At 42.0% G+C, this 13,177-nt stretch overlaps 1 pseudogene; it reads right to left on the bottom strand.

Moving 5' to 3' along the window:
* Positions 1-1,020: 1,020 nt before the first annotated feature.
* LOC123151070 (ABC transporter G family member 51-like) lies at positions 1,021-12,531 on the bottom strand (annotated as a pseudogene).
* Positions 12,532-13,177: the final 646 nt, after the last annotated feature.

Genomic DNA, 13,177 nt, shown 5'->3' with positions numbered 1-13,177 from the left:
TGGAACGCTTGGCCTAGTGTCTACCGACCTGGAAAGGTGCATCGTTATCGAAGAGTGGGCCGGCTCATCCTGGTGGTTTCGCTCCTATGTCGGTTCCAATCCATGCAATGCTAGCGCTCGACGTTCCTATGAAACTCATCAAGGCCGTGAAGAGGATCATCAGAGGATTTCTATGGTTTGCGAAAGTGCAAACGAACGGGGTACATTGCTCCGTTGCATGGGATATGGTGTGCATGCCCAAATGGGCCGGCGGATTGGGAATATCGAACCTGGCTTGGCTAAATATCACCATGCAAGCCCGCTGGCCTTGGCTACCATGGGAGGACAGTGAAAGGCTGTGGAAGGAATTCAGCATAAGAGTGCCGAGGGAATCAATGGCTTTGTTTCAGGCAGCCACGAGGACCATGGCAGTAGATGGAGCACTAATATCCTTCTGGGAAGACCTGGTTGGATGGCACGAGAATAGCGGATACCGCCCGCCTAATTTATGCAAGCGTTCCTCGGTGCTTAAGGGAGGCCCGAACGCTTAAGGATGCTTTGTCCACCGGATCATGGGCCATCGATGTGAGGCCGAGCCTAAACTTCCAGGCTCTACAGCAATACATGTCCCTATGGCAGCGGGTGAATGGCTTCGAGCTCCATGATGGAACTCATGAGTCCTGGTCCCGGGAATGGGATGGCAGATTCTACGTCCATTCGGCATACGCCGTCAGGTTTGCTGGGAGAGCGGTAGCTCCAATAGTGGAATTCACATGGAAATCTAAAGGCCCGTTGCGACCCCGGTTCTTTCTGTGGCTTGCGATGAAAAACCGAGGATTGAGCGTGGATCGCATGGTGCGGCAAGGCCTGCCACATCACGACTACTGCCTGTTTTGTGACCAAGAAGTGGAGACACTGGAGCACATCTTGCTCACGTGCGTTTTTGCAAGGACGACCTGGCGAACAATATCTATATAATATGATACACACACTCGCGTATTCAAGAAAAAAAAAAAGAAAACAGATGTTTTAAAGAAAACAGAAGTTGTCGTACCATGGTCCATGGCACCCTAACCATGAAATTTTTCATAATATGTTCAGAAAGATTAAACGTTACCATCCTTCCAAAATACACAGCATGCATGTACGTACATTCCACGCAATTTCTAATTTGCATCTCGCTGTACACTTGTAGTAACCTTTACCAACTGTTTGTCTCCTTCCCTTTCTTCAGACAGCACGTAGTACCAACTTCATTGGTGATTCATCCACCTAGTATTTGCAAACCACCAAGAAACAGAGTATGGTGTCGACACCAGCCTTGAAATTATAATGTCTCGTATACAGAGGGCAGTTATCTTCTTTGGAAATTAAGCATCTTGATAGAAAGCGCGTAAACTGAAAAGAATAAGACGCAGAAGGCAATGAGCACTGCAATAGTGACACCCGTCATCCCCTGTTCACATCCCAGGTTTTGCTGGACGAACTGTTGGACTGTCCCGTCAAAACCAGGACCCACGATCCTCGTGTCGACATCTCCCAATTGCGATGTAATGATGCCTTTCAGGGTCCAGGCCACTGGGCAGATGTAGTAGAACCAGATCCACCAACCTGGTATTCTCTGGAAGGGGGAGAAAATAATCATCAGAAGAGAAATATCGCATAGCTCAAAAGCTAATGTATCTTCTGTATCAGTCTTATGATAATCGAAACAATTTGTCTAACACGAAGATTTTCTCGCCATTTCATCATTTTGTGGAAAATGAGGAGCATTTTTCAACTAGCTAGAGATGGTTACAAACTGTCTCAAAAGGACAACTGAAGAAAAATGTTATGATGCTTTTAGCAACTTACAGATTGGGGAATTAGGAACCCAGAGAAAAGATTCCATGAGGAGTAAAATGCTGAGGCTACCACTGCTGCCACTGATTGTGTTGGCGTCAAACCTACCGCCACCATCCCATAGAATGTGAAGTAGGTAAAAGTAAGGAACATGTAAAGGAGGTAAAGGAGCAATTTCCCTGCAGTTACAAGACAGGTTTCTTTTATCAGGATACAAATGGGGAAAGCTGCACTAAAACATAAATAACCCAACAAGCATGCATATTGCCCTGCACTTCAATGGAGAATGGTTTTCCGAGGGTGACAAAGAACTTGCCTAGGTTCCTCTCGTAGTTGATCATGAAGTAAGTGATGAGACCGAATATTAGTGTCTGAGTCGCAATATAAGGTATCTCTATAAGGCCCTGAAGATTTCATGCAATTGTTAGACACAGGATTTTCCAGCAACCAAAATGGATGCTAGAAAAAGGTTAGCAAACCTGAGCTGCTGCATATGGGAATGATGAGTACATCTTAGCAGCCCGTTCTCTGTAGTAGACTGCTCTCTCAACGGAAATTATAGGCTGTACTGACGAGGCATTATTTATTCCAAGAAATAGGCATGCCGAATATAAAGCTCCCATGACAAGATACAAATCCCTGGTTGTTTCTCTGCAAAATTATTTTATGTTAGTGACACAAACTAAAAACACACTTTCAAACTTGTATCAGATATTCGAAATGCAAGACCACATCAGGTTTTGGACACGTAGTGTTCCAACAAGAACCTTTGATGTTACTCTTTTAATAAAAATAAAATATATATTACGAAAAAATGTTTTTCATGGAAAATCTAATGATAACATGTTCACCTGAACAATATAGGAGGTGTTTGAAAGAGCTTCACCCCACCTTAACTCCACTTCTCCTCTACATCGCATGTTACTAATTTTATAATATACTGTTTTTTCAAAGGAAAAACATATTACCTAATTTTCTATCAGATGCAGAATTACTAATTTTCAAATTATTTCTGTTTCTAATTTTATTATACACAATTTAAAGGGGAAAACGCAGAATTGTTGGAGACACAAACTAATGACATGGAATATATAAGTATTCATGTGGATCACATTTATCTGAAGGAAACACGGATAAGAAAACATTGTAGAAAACTATTTGCTGAAAATTTACCTCTTCATCCCAACGTTCCAAAATATTGAACCAAATATAAGAGAAGCTATTGCTGTGTAAAACAATCTCACGACATTGTACTCAGGGCTTCTCCAGTAAATAAGGCCTTGCTTACGTAGGCATACTCCAAATTGAGTAAGACAACCGTGTGAAAACTCAGTTGTGAACTTTAAAGGTTTTGAGCCTGAATCCGGAACACTTAGTTCTTCTATTAAATCTTCCACATTCCTACAGTGTAACAGATAGATCTGTAAATCCTCTTCTGAACACTTGCAAAACATTATGTGGAACACAAGAATTGCAGTTGGTGGAACTTATTAAATATAGCAGGAATCACCTGAACTGATCTGAGTTCTTGTACACCGTTGCAAAATCTAAACCAAGCCTTTCTTCACACGCTTGTGTGCTCACTTCAAGCATCCATGTTGCTGGGTTGTAGCCTTCGCGTATGGGAGGGACTCCAGGAATTCCCTGTGTGGCCCAGACAAATATATGAAATATTACAAGTTGAAGACAAAATATTACCGACATCAAGCTTGCATATCAAACATAGATAGAAATTTGTTTTTTTAGTAAGTCTAGATACCCAATTCTTAAGAAAAAAAGAAGTTTCTCCTATGTACATGGACACTAATCAGGCACATGGTCAATTTTTTCATAAACAAATATTGCAGGCTTCTACTTAAATTATTACTGATCAAGAAAACAATTGCTAAAACAAGTGGTGAACAAGATAGGCATGTGCAAACTATCTAGGGATGAAATTCACTCCAAGAGGCTGCTAAGCCATATCCCAAAGTTTCCACTATATCACCCCATTCCTCCATTTTTTTTTCTTTTCCCGGTACCTCCAAACTTTTTCTTTCCTGTACTACCGAATAGACTGATCCAGCTGAGCTAACCAATTTTCCTTAGTCTATCCTGTTACTGCTGAGTTATTTACCCCAGCACCTCTGAGCCTTTGATTCGAGCTTTTTGATCCATTTCATACAATCTCTGTTAGCTCCAGTACCGCCGAGTTCAACTATATCCAACACTTCCGAGCTGGAACTTTGCCGTTGCTGCAAGAACTCCACTCCAATACTTATTATAGTCATGGTACCTCCGAGTTCTATTTTCTCGTGCACTTCGGAACAAGTTATTCCTTCGCCAGAGATTAGCGATACCATTGTCTGGTACCTCCAAGCTTCTTGCATCCGGTATACGGGAAATATGCTTCCCATCTGGCCGATTCAAAATATTGAATGTGTCCTGTACCTACAGGATTTTCCATCCAGTACTTCTAGGCTAGTTCATTTGTACTGTTTCAATGGTTAGGTTTCCAACTTTTAATAAATGGACCACATATCACTTTGTATGGAAGAGCTAAGTGTGCGAGTTAGAACTAATTCTGAAGACCACGTACCATTTGATTATTACTCTTGGAAGGGTGTATGCGCATCCCCTAGATGGTTATGAGTCACTTGAGAGCCTTAAAGGAGTGAAGGAAACAAGAGTTTGTACATGACCTGGTGATCGCCTTCTACATGAAGAATAACCCCAGGTGAGGCCTCCTTAGTGGTTGCAATCGTGGGCTAGTAAGGTCCTTTGTGGAGAAGAGCTTGGTGGTCTAGGCCTTTGTGGCCAAGCTAGCCGAAGACTTGTTTTTGTGGCTTTTGGACTTTGTATCTAAATCTTCACCAACGATTAGGATTGCGGCCAACAATCGGAACCTTAAGAAAACATACTCGTGTTTGCTATTCCTTTCTCTCACACTGTCTACTTTCTTGCAAGTTCTTTCTTCTGCAATCTGAATCAGTTGCTTGTTTAGGTTGTTCTAGGTGAGTAGAAATAGAAAGGTTAAAACTTGCCAATGAAATTATGTACCCCCCCCCCTCCCACCTAGACTTAATCTTTGATCCTGCGGTTAATAAAGAAACAATACAATTGCTGTGGGTACCTGAAAATAATGAATCATATCTATTGAGTTAACACCAAGTGAACCTCCATATATTACTCGACCTCCTCGTTTCAAAAGTAGTAGCTGCAAGAAAAGGTTGAGAACCTTCAACACATAGGAACAATAAGCAATGGTCGGTAAAAAAATGAATGCGTGCAAACCTCATCAAATGATTCAAAAATATCGATACTTGGCTGGTGTATCGTGCAGACGACAGTTCGTCCGGTATCAACAGCATTTCGAACAGTGCGCATCACAATGGCAGCTGCTCGTGCATCCAAACCAGATGTAGGTTCATCATAAAAATAATGGATGGATTTGCAACTAGTTCAACAGCTATTGTAAGACGCTTCCTTTGCTCCGTTGAAAGTCCACTAGAACCTTGTTTCCCTACTAATGCATGTCGCAATTCATCCAGCTCTACCAATGACATGACTTCTTCAACAAATGCCTGCAGGGTAATTACAAGTATGTATAAAAAAGAACTAACATTCTAGAGCATTAAGATTGTGTCAAAACAAAAGACACACCTTTTTTGTTTCTCTACTTATGTCATTTGGAAGCCGTAAGGCTGATGAAAACCACAAGGACTCTTCAACTGTTACTTGTGGTGAATGTATGTCATTTTGTTCAACATATCCCGCTACCCTAGCAAAGGTTTGTTGTTCTTTTGGATGGCCAGAAATCTTGATATCACCTTCTATACACCCACTAGTTTTTCTGCCAGCTAAAACATCCATAAGTGTTGTCTTTCCAGCACCACTTGAGCCAACGAGTGCAGTCAGGACACGTGGCCTAAATACTCCGCTTACTTCAAACAACAACTGCAGTCGTTTTTCAGTTATTCCTCTTGCTTGCATTTCCTATATGAAATTCTGGTTTAGCTGAGGCACAACAGTAAATGTATTCACAATATAGAGATTTTGCATGTAACCTTTGGCATGTCAACAAAATAGTTGACATTGTGGAACGTCATGGTTATGGGTTGAAATGGTAACATCCCCTTCCTTCTGGTGCCTTCAGTGCTCACTTCAAGCACATTGGTCCTGTTACATTTATCTGCAAATTCATCCATAGATAAATTTTAGTTGTTACTATATAAGTTATGAAGTTGAAATAATAATAATAATAATAATAATAATAATAATAATAGTGTAAATCTTCTCAAGTTGCAGAAGGCTAGAATATTAATAGTTAACCAAATCAAATATGATATCATTTATGAGTGATTATATTGTTCACTGAGATAAAATGAAAGTAGAACACATACTCTGAAGAAAGAACATAAACAAAAAAGAATCTAAATTGACTCCAGAACTATCACTAGGAATAACAGTTGTACCTTGAACAAGAAAAATCAAGTCACGCTAATAAATCATGAAATTACCTGTAGTTGTGTTTCTATCGGAGGTAGCACCGGCAATTTTCAAATCTTTGGATTCCTCGGAGTTAGCCAGGATTAGTGCCTGTGCCTTTTGAAGGGCTATAAGTTTTATTCTTAAGTTAGAAAAATAAAATGGCTGCCGCAAAATGTGATTTTATGAATTACTTCATTTCAGTACTTACGGTTAAGGTATGCCAATGCAAGAGTAAACAAAACATTGAACAAGAGGGCGTAAGCCAATAAAACACCAACCCCAATCCAGTACCAGTAATTCTGTGTCCCCAGATCATGTGCAAGAAGTACATTGGTTCCAATTGTATTGTTCATATAACTTGAAACCTGGTATAAAAATATTAGTAAGGGAAAGACGGAAAGTTAATATATCAACCAATAAGGAAAGCTAAAACGGGGGGGGGGGGGGGGGGGGGGTGATTTACGACAAAAGATGCATGCTAGTAAACAGACCTTTGACCATCTAGAATCTGAGAATTCATTAACTGAAATTGCACGTTGCCCATACATTAATGGGGAAACCCAGTACGCCCACTCCCACCACGGTTTTATGGCCTCTAAAGGAGGTAAATTTTACAACATGTAATCAGTTGAATTAATAAGGGACAACATAGGAGTCACTAATAACCTATCAAAGATAGAAAGAAGTGCTTTTCTAGCACTATAAAAAGATAGCTCGCAAGAATATGAGGACACTAACCTTTAGGAATAATAAATCCCCCCAAAAGAAAAATAGCCATCATGGCAGCTGATCCAAAAGTGTTGGCGATTGTCATGTCTCGTGCAATAGCTCCCATCATCCGGAAAAGGCCCAAAGCCATTTGATGTATAGAGAACAATAGCAACATAAAGCGAAAAAATCTGCAGACGATTTGATAATTATGACGCTCAAATAGAAATGCAGTAATGGATAAGATTATAGATGAGAAGGGTAAAATTTAGTTACCTATCAACAGTTGGTGCAAAGCCTACGGTGTAATAGACAACACAAGACCACACTGTGGCTTCAATAATAGAATACGGAATTCTTAGTATCCAATTGGGAAGTGAGAAAGCCCATGCAGGATGAAAGCAATTATCTCTTTGCTTATAGAACACCGGAAGTCGAAAAATAGTTATAGACAGTTCTGAAAAACCATTAAACATTATATGTACAAGCCCAAAAAAAAGACAAGAGAGATAGAGCTCTCCATTTTGCTCATCAATTGGATGTAATCTTGTCCGTAAAAATAGTGTGCTTGTAATGAGCCCAACAAAAGCAACCTGCATGAAATTATGCCATCGTTACACATATAGTCATATATTTGATAAATAAACTATGAATGAAACAAACTGAAAAGCCTTGCATTTTACACATTCTAATTGTAATGCACAGAAATATATCGTAGAAGAAAATATATGTATCAACAGAATGCAGGCATTTAAGCCCATATCAGAGACTTTTTGCACAAATATTATCAAGGATGGTAACATAGTGCAACCTTTGAAATGTTCTAAAGTAAAATTGTTCAGGTTTGTGTACTTTTGGACCCCAATGACCATTTACACCACCATTTCAAATTAAAACACATCCATTTTCCTAAAAATTAGAACAAACAAGCAAGAGAATTTCAAGTTACACCGCATGTACAGATGCTAAAATCATTGCGCATCTGCACGATAATTCTATGCATGTACCCTCTGTTCAAGAAAAATAGTTACATCACCAAAGGTAGCCATTGTTTTTAGGAAAACTCTTTTTACAGCTGTCAATGTTCACGACAGTTGAAAATAATTCATCTATAGTGTCTTATACTTTGTGTAAATAATTTTGATCCATCTTAAACATTGCATATTTTTTATCCATCTTGTAGGTGTGATGCACACATTGCTACAAAGCTCATGTGATGTAGTGATGATTTGGAAGTTACAGACATCCAGTACCAGTTAATTTTTGAGAAATAATGCAAGGAATATGTAATGTGATTACATGAACGTACTTGGCATGTCCTAAAAGTGTAGAGGAAACGGTGACGGCTTATGAGAATAAGCTCCCTGGCAAAACACGCTCTAATGAGCCTATATTTTGATATGGCAAACTTGGATCGGGCAAGAGCCTCAGGAGAATTTGTATGACCGTCTGAATTATGTGGATGGAACTCAAGATTTCTACCATACTGGGAATCTGTAAATGCAGCAGCCATTGCTGACACAGGAATAAACGAATATGGTTTTGACAGGTCAGACCAGTACTGAGCTTGATCTTTCTTTGAAGTTACCTGAAACCGAAATTACTTCCAAGTTAATCTTATCATCCTTTAAAAATCATATGTAATTATCAGCTTTTAATCAATACTTACCTCCTGGAGAAAATCAGCAATACCCTTGCGTGGTGGCAATGAAAATCCTAATGATTTAAAGTACTCCACAACATGGTCAATCTGGCCTTGGTAGACGATCTTCCCTTCTGACAATAGAATTAGATCATCAAATAGTTCAAACGTCTCTGGTGCAGGCTGAAGAAGTGACATGAGCACGGTTGCCTCCATCTCATGGACGAAGTTCCTCAGGCACTTCACTATTTGAAAAGTTGTTGAGCTGTCTAGACCTGTTGATATTTCATCCATGAGAAGTGTTTTCCTAGGTCCAACAATCATTTCACCTGCAAGAACAGACCAGTGTCACAAGAACTGTCTGGTACACACAAGACCCACATCTAGGAAAATGCATGGTGTGCCTTCCAGTTTATTCAGTACGACAATAATAATACCAAGAGCACAAGCTACATGGAAAAACGAAAATGATGGAAGGCATCAGAGAAATTTAAGCTGTAACAATCCTATGAAACCTGTTGTCACTCTCTTCCTCTGACCACCAGAGACACCTCTTTCCATGTCGCTGCCTACAAGGGTATCCGCACATATATCCAGCCCAAGCACTCTCAGTACATAGTCGGTAACAAGATTGTGCTTATCTCCTCCGACTGATGCTGCCTGACCACACAAAATAGATCACTTTGCGGAACAAGATGTGCCATATCAGAAGTATAGCCAAGTAGTTAAGTAAGAACCTTCATAAAAGCGTCTATCTCGGGACTAGGACGCATGCCTCTTTTTTGTTCAAGATTGACCAATTCTTTCAAGCATTCTACACAAGTAATAAATTGTAATAAACACGGGTACTAAAGAAGGAAAGGAAATACAGTATAATGCAACTAATACACTGTAAGTCACCAACCTGGAAACAAACGGATTACACCTTTCATATCTAAACATAGTATATTGAAGTTCAAGTAATATAAAATGATTATTGGTAAGGCTTTAATGTGAACTCCACCTTCCATTATATTTTGGCATAATTTACTTAGTAGCAAGTATTAGACTATAAAAGGGGTTATAAATTTGAACCCTGTACTGCATTATATATATAGTCTACAAAAATAAGCTATGGCATGGAATGTAAGAAAGCGAAGCCGAACCTCCCCAGTTTTCGCTTGCGCCTTGGCATTTTGCAGCAAAATCTAAAGTTTCCCTTACTGTCAGCTCCCCAAGATGGTTATCTGTTTGACTAATATATGCAGAAGTTCTTTGTACACAAAATTCATCCAAAGCAATTCCATTGTAGGTAATCCCTCCACTTTTCTGTTCAAGGAACAGGAGAAAAAATGAGCAAAATAAAGGAATACTAACCTGTTTTCTCAACCAGAAAAAACAATTTATGGTGGTTGCATGAAGAAAAAGCGCATGAGCACACGGGAAAGATGCTAGTTGACCTCACCTTTAGCTTAGGATCCAGTTTGCCAGCTAGGGCCAGCAAGAGCGTTGACTTCCCAGATGCAGGTGGTCCCAATAATAATGTCATCCTTACATGAAACAAAATGGAGCAGTGTCAAAAAACTACACAGCCATCATAATACAAGCAGGTTGTTACATGAGTGATAATGTATACATTACAAGGGGAGAACTGTGAACATACTAACATGCAATTATGCAAAGACACTTGTTTTTTTATGTAAACTGATGTATGTGCATTAAACTTCATTTTAGAGTTTTGATATACCATGTTTCCACCTAATATAAAGAATTATGCAGTAAGAAGACTTGCGCCTCACCTCCCAGGTCTCACAATGCCACTGACATCATCCAGAATAGTGAGCTTATGCTTATTAGGGTGTAGGAGACGACAAGCAATAAGAATTCTCTGATTGCAAATACATGACACAAAAGAAAACATATCAGATTAAATCTTTTAACAGGAAGAATAACAAATGAATGAATCTTCAACCAAAAATAAGGTAATTAAGCATCCAGGTAACTGGGGACGTCATAGCCACTCTATTCGAAAGAATATAGATAGCAACATTTCCTCCCAAATAGTGCAGAATAATACGAAGTAAGGTAATGAATAATAATGGGATCATAATTTACCAGCTTATGATTATATCTTCTCCTTTGGCTACCTGATTTTCATAGAGTGAAGTGCATTTTAGTCCTTCAACCTATGGAGAAGTATGGATTTTGTCCCTGAACTATTTGTTTGATGCAACCTTAATAGATTCAGTCCTGAGAGCAGTATTCCACGGTCAAACCCGGTTTTGACTTGACATGGCATGGTTTTGGCTACTCATTACTCTAGTTGGCATAGGCTACCATGTCATCGAGAGAATCTCCCCCTCCCACCCCCACTCTATCTCTCTCTACCTCATCAAACGCCACCCCTTCCTGACGAGAGCAAGCCATGTTAGGCAGAGTCCGAGGTTGAGGGGGATGGGTCGGCCACAAGTAGCACACAAGAGACGAGCTCGCCGTTGTCGACAAGAAGGCCATAGAGAATTATGTCATCACCATCACGACTCCCAGGCAGCACACGCTGACGATAGTTTAGTGTCACCTCATTAGAGTTGGCCGTGTTGCCCACGCAGGCTGGAGCAGATTTTCTCTCCAAACGAATCGTTGTTTTGCGTAAAGTCTCCTTTGGCTACTGGATTATCAAATAATTATGAATTCCGAAATAGAACCCAATAGATCAAACATTGGAGCAAATAAAACAATTAAATTCAATCGTTGTTATCCCAGATTCTCATCTAAGAAGGCCGGCAGTCCAAGGTCGTAACTAGCAAAACTTCTTCGAAAATACGAGGACACTGATGGAGGGTAAATATGCTCGTGTGTATGTCTCATCGGGCGAAAACAAAGCCAGACACTTTTAGACTTGCGGTTGCAAACTTGCAACTCATAGTGCTAGGCACACGTGAGACAATTTAAGTAGGCCAAAGCATGTAAGGTGAGACAATTTAAGTAGCCACTTTTAGACTTGCAGTTGCAAACTTGCAACTCACAGTGCTAACCACACGTGAGACGATTTAAGTAGCCCACAGCATGTAAGGTGAGCAGGAAAGCTCGCATGATAAGGATATTTTTATTCACGTGAACTGCTGTGTATCGCATGGATCTCCTTTTCGCCCGGCCTCCGTTCACGCAAGTTATGAGGGTTTCGACTTTCGTCCGATGATCGATCAGATCAATAATATCATGAATCGCGGGCACTCAAATATATTGTCCCCTGTAATTTACTTAAGATTCTAACAAATTGAACAAACCGATCTGCAAATATGTAGTATAAGCTTACCTCGGTGACGTCGCGGACGTAGTTGGGGAGAGTCGGCAGCGCCCTACTGCCGACGTTGACCTCCGTCGAGACCCTCAGATTGCGGAACCTCACCTCCACGCGCGGCACCTCCAGCCCCACCCTGCAGGCAACGGCGATCGATAACCCAGCACAAGGATCTCCATGGAGGAGTTGGAACGGGGAGGTCCGATGCATTACGCGTCGAAGCGGGCCTTGATCCCGCGGAGGAGATTGGCGTTGTCGAGCTCGGCGGTGGCCAGCGCGCGGCGGAGCACGCGCTCGAGCCCAGGCCGGTCGAGCCTGCGCACGTCCACCACCTCGGCCGCGCTCCCTTGACCTTCACCGTCGCCGTCGGGATCGGGGAGGACGATGGCGTGGTTGCGCCGCTTGGCGGAGGGCAGCCGCTCGATGGCGGCCCAGAGCAGCTCCTCCTCGTCCCGCGCGGCCGTGCTCGCCGCCTGCTCCTCCACGTCCAGAGCCACGTGGCCGACGCCGCTCGCCATCGCCATCGCCGCCGCGCCGCAGCGATGCGCTTGGAGCGGGCTGGTGGTTTTTGGGTTTTGGAGGGGAGGAGTTCTGGGAAGCGACGTCTGGCGAGGGAGTTTATACGAGGCGGGTCACGCGGGCGTGATGAGCCCCCGATATCGCGTGGGAGTTGGATCTCACAGTTTGAACGCAGCTGCATGTGGGGAGAGATGAATCTCACCGCCTTCCCCCGACAGAAGAGGGCGGGCGAGAGTTCGGGTTTTCTTTCTCATCTGCATGCATGCATGATGCATGCTTGCGGCGTGATTAAAACCCACGCGCGCCTACGCCGCACGCACGCAACACCAACACCAGGTCCACGGCTCAACCGGCCTGCCGCCCGGCCGTAGTCCCGGTCCATACCTACCTTTTCCCCTGTCAGGTGGGCCCGTGCCTCCGCGGTCCACTCTAACACTCCTCACATCACAGAGGGTGCTAGACTTTTCTTTTTTTTGAAAATGAGGGTGCTAGACTTGGAGGCACCAAAGATGCGTTTGCTTACCTGCATCGTTTTTTTGCCCTTTTGCATATTTGTCTCAGCTGGGTCTGGTTAATTATATGTAGGCAAAAAACCAACATCTGCATGTTGATTGGTTGCCTGCATCTCCTCTCTCTACATCGTAGCACCGCCTCTACGCATCGTGTTTGGCTGCTTTCATTGGTTGTGCTCATCACGCCCGCGTGACCCGCCTCGTATAAACTCCCTCGCCAGACGT

The sequence above is a fragment of the Triticum aestivum genome, chromosome 7A (genome assembly GCF_018294505.1).
Source record: "Triticum aestivum cultivar Chinese Spring chromosome 7A, IWGSC CS RefSeq v2.1, whole genome shotgun sequence".
NCBI lineage: Eukaryota > Viridiplantae > Streptophyta > Magnoliopsida > Poales > Poaceae > Triticum > Triticum aestivum.
This window is presented reverse-complemented; position numbering and strand designations above follow the sequence as displayed.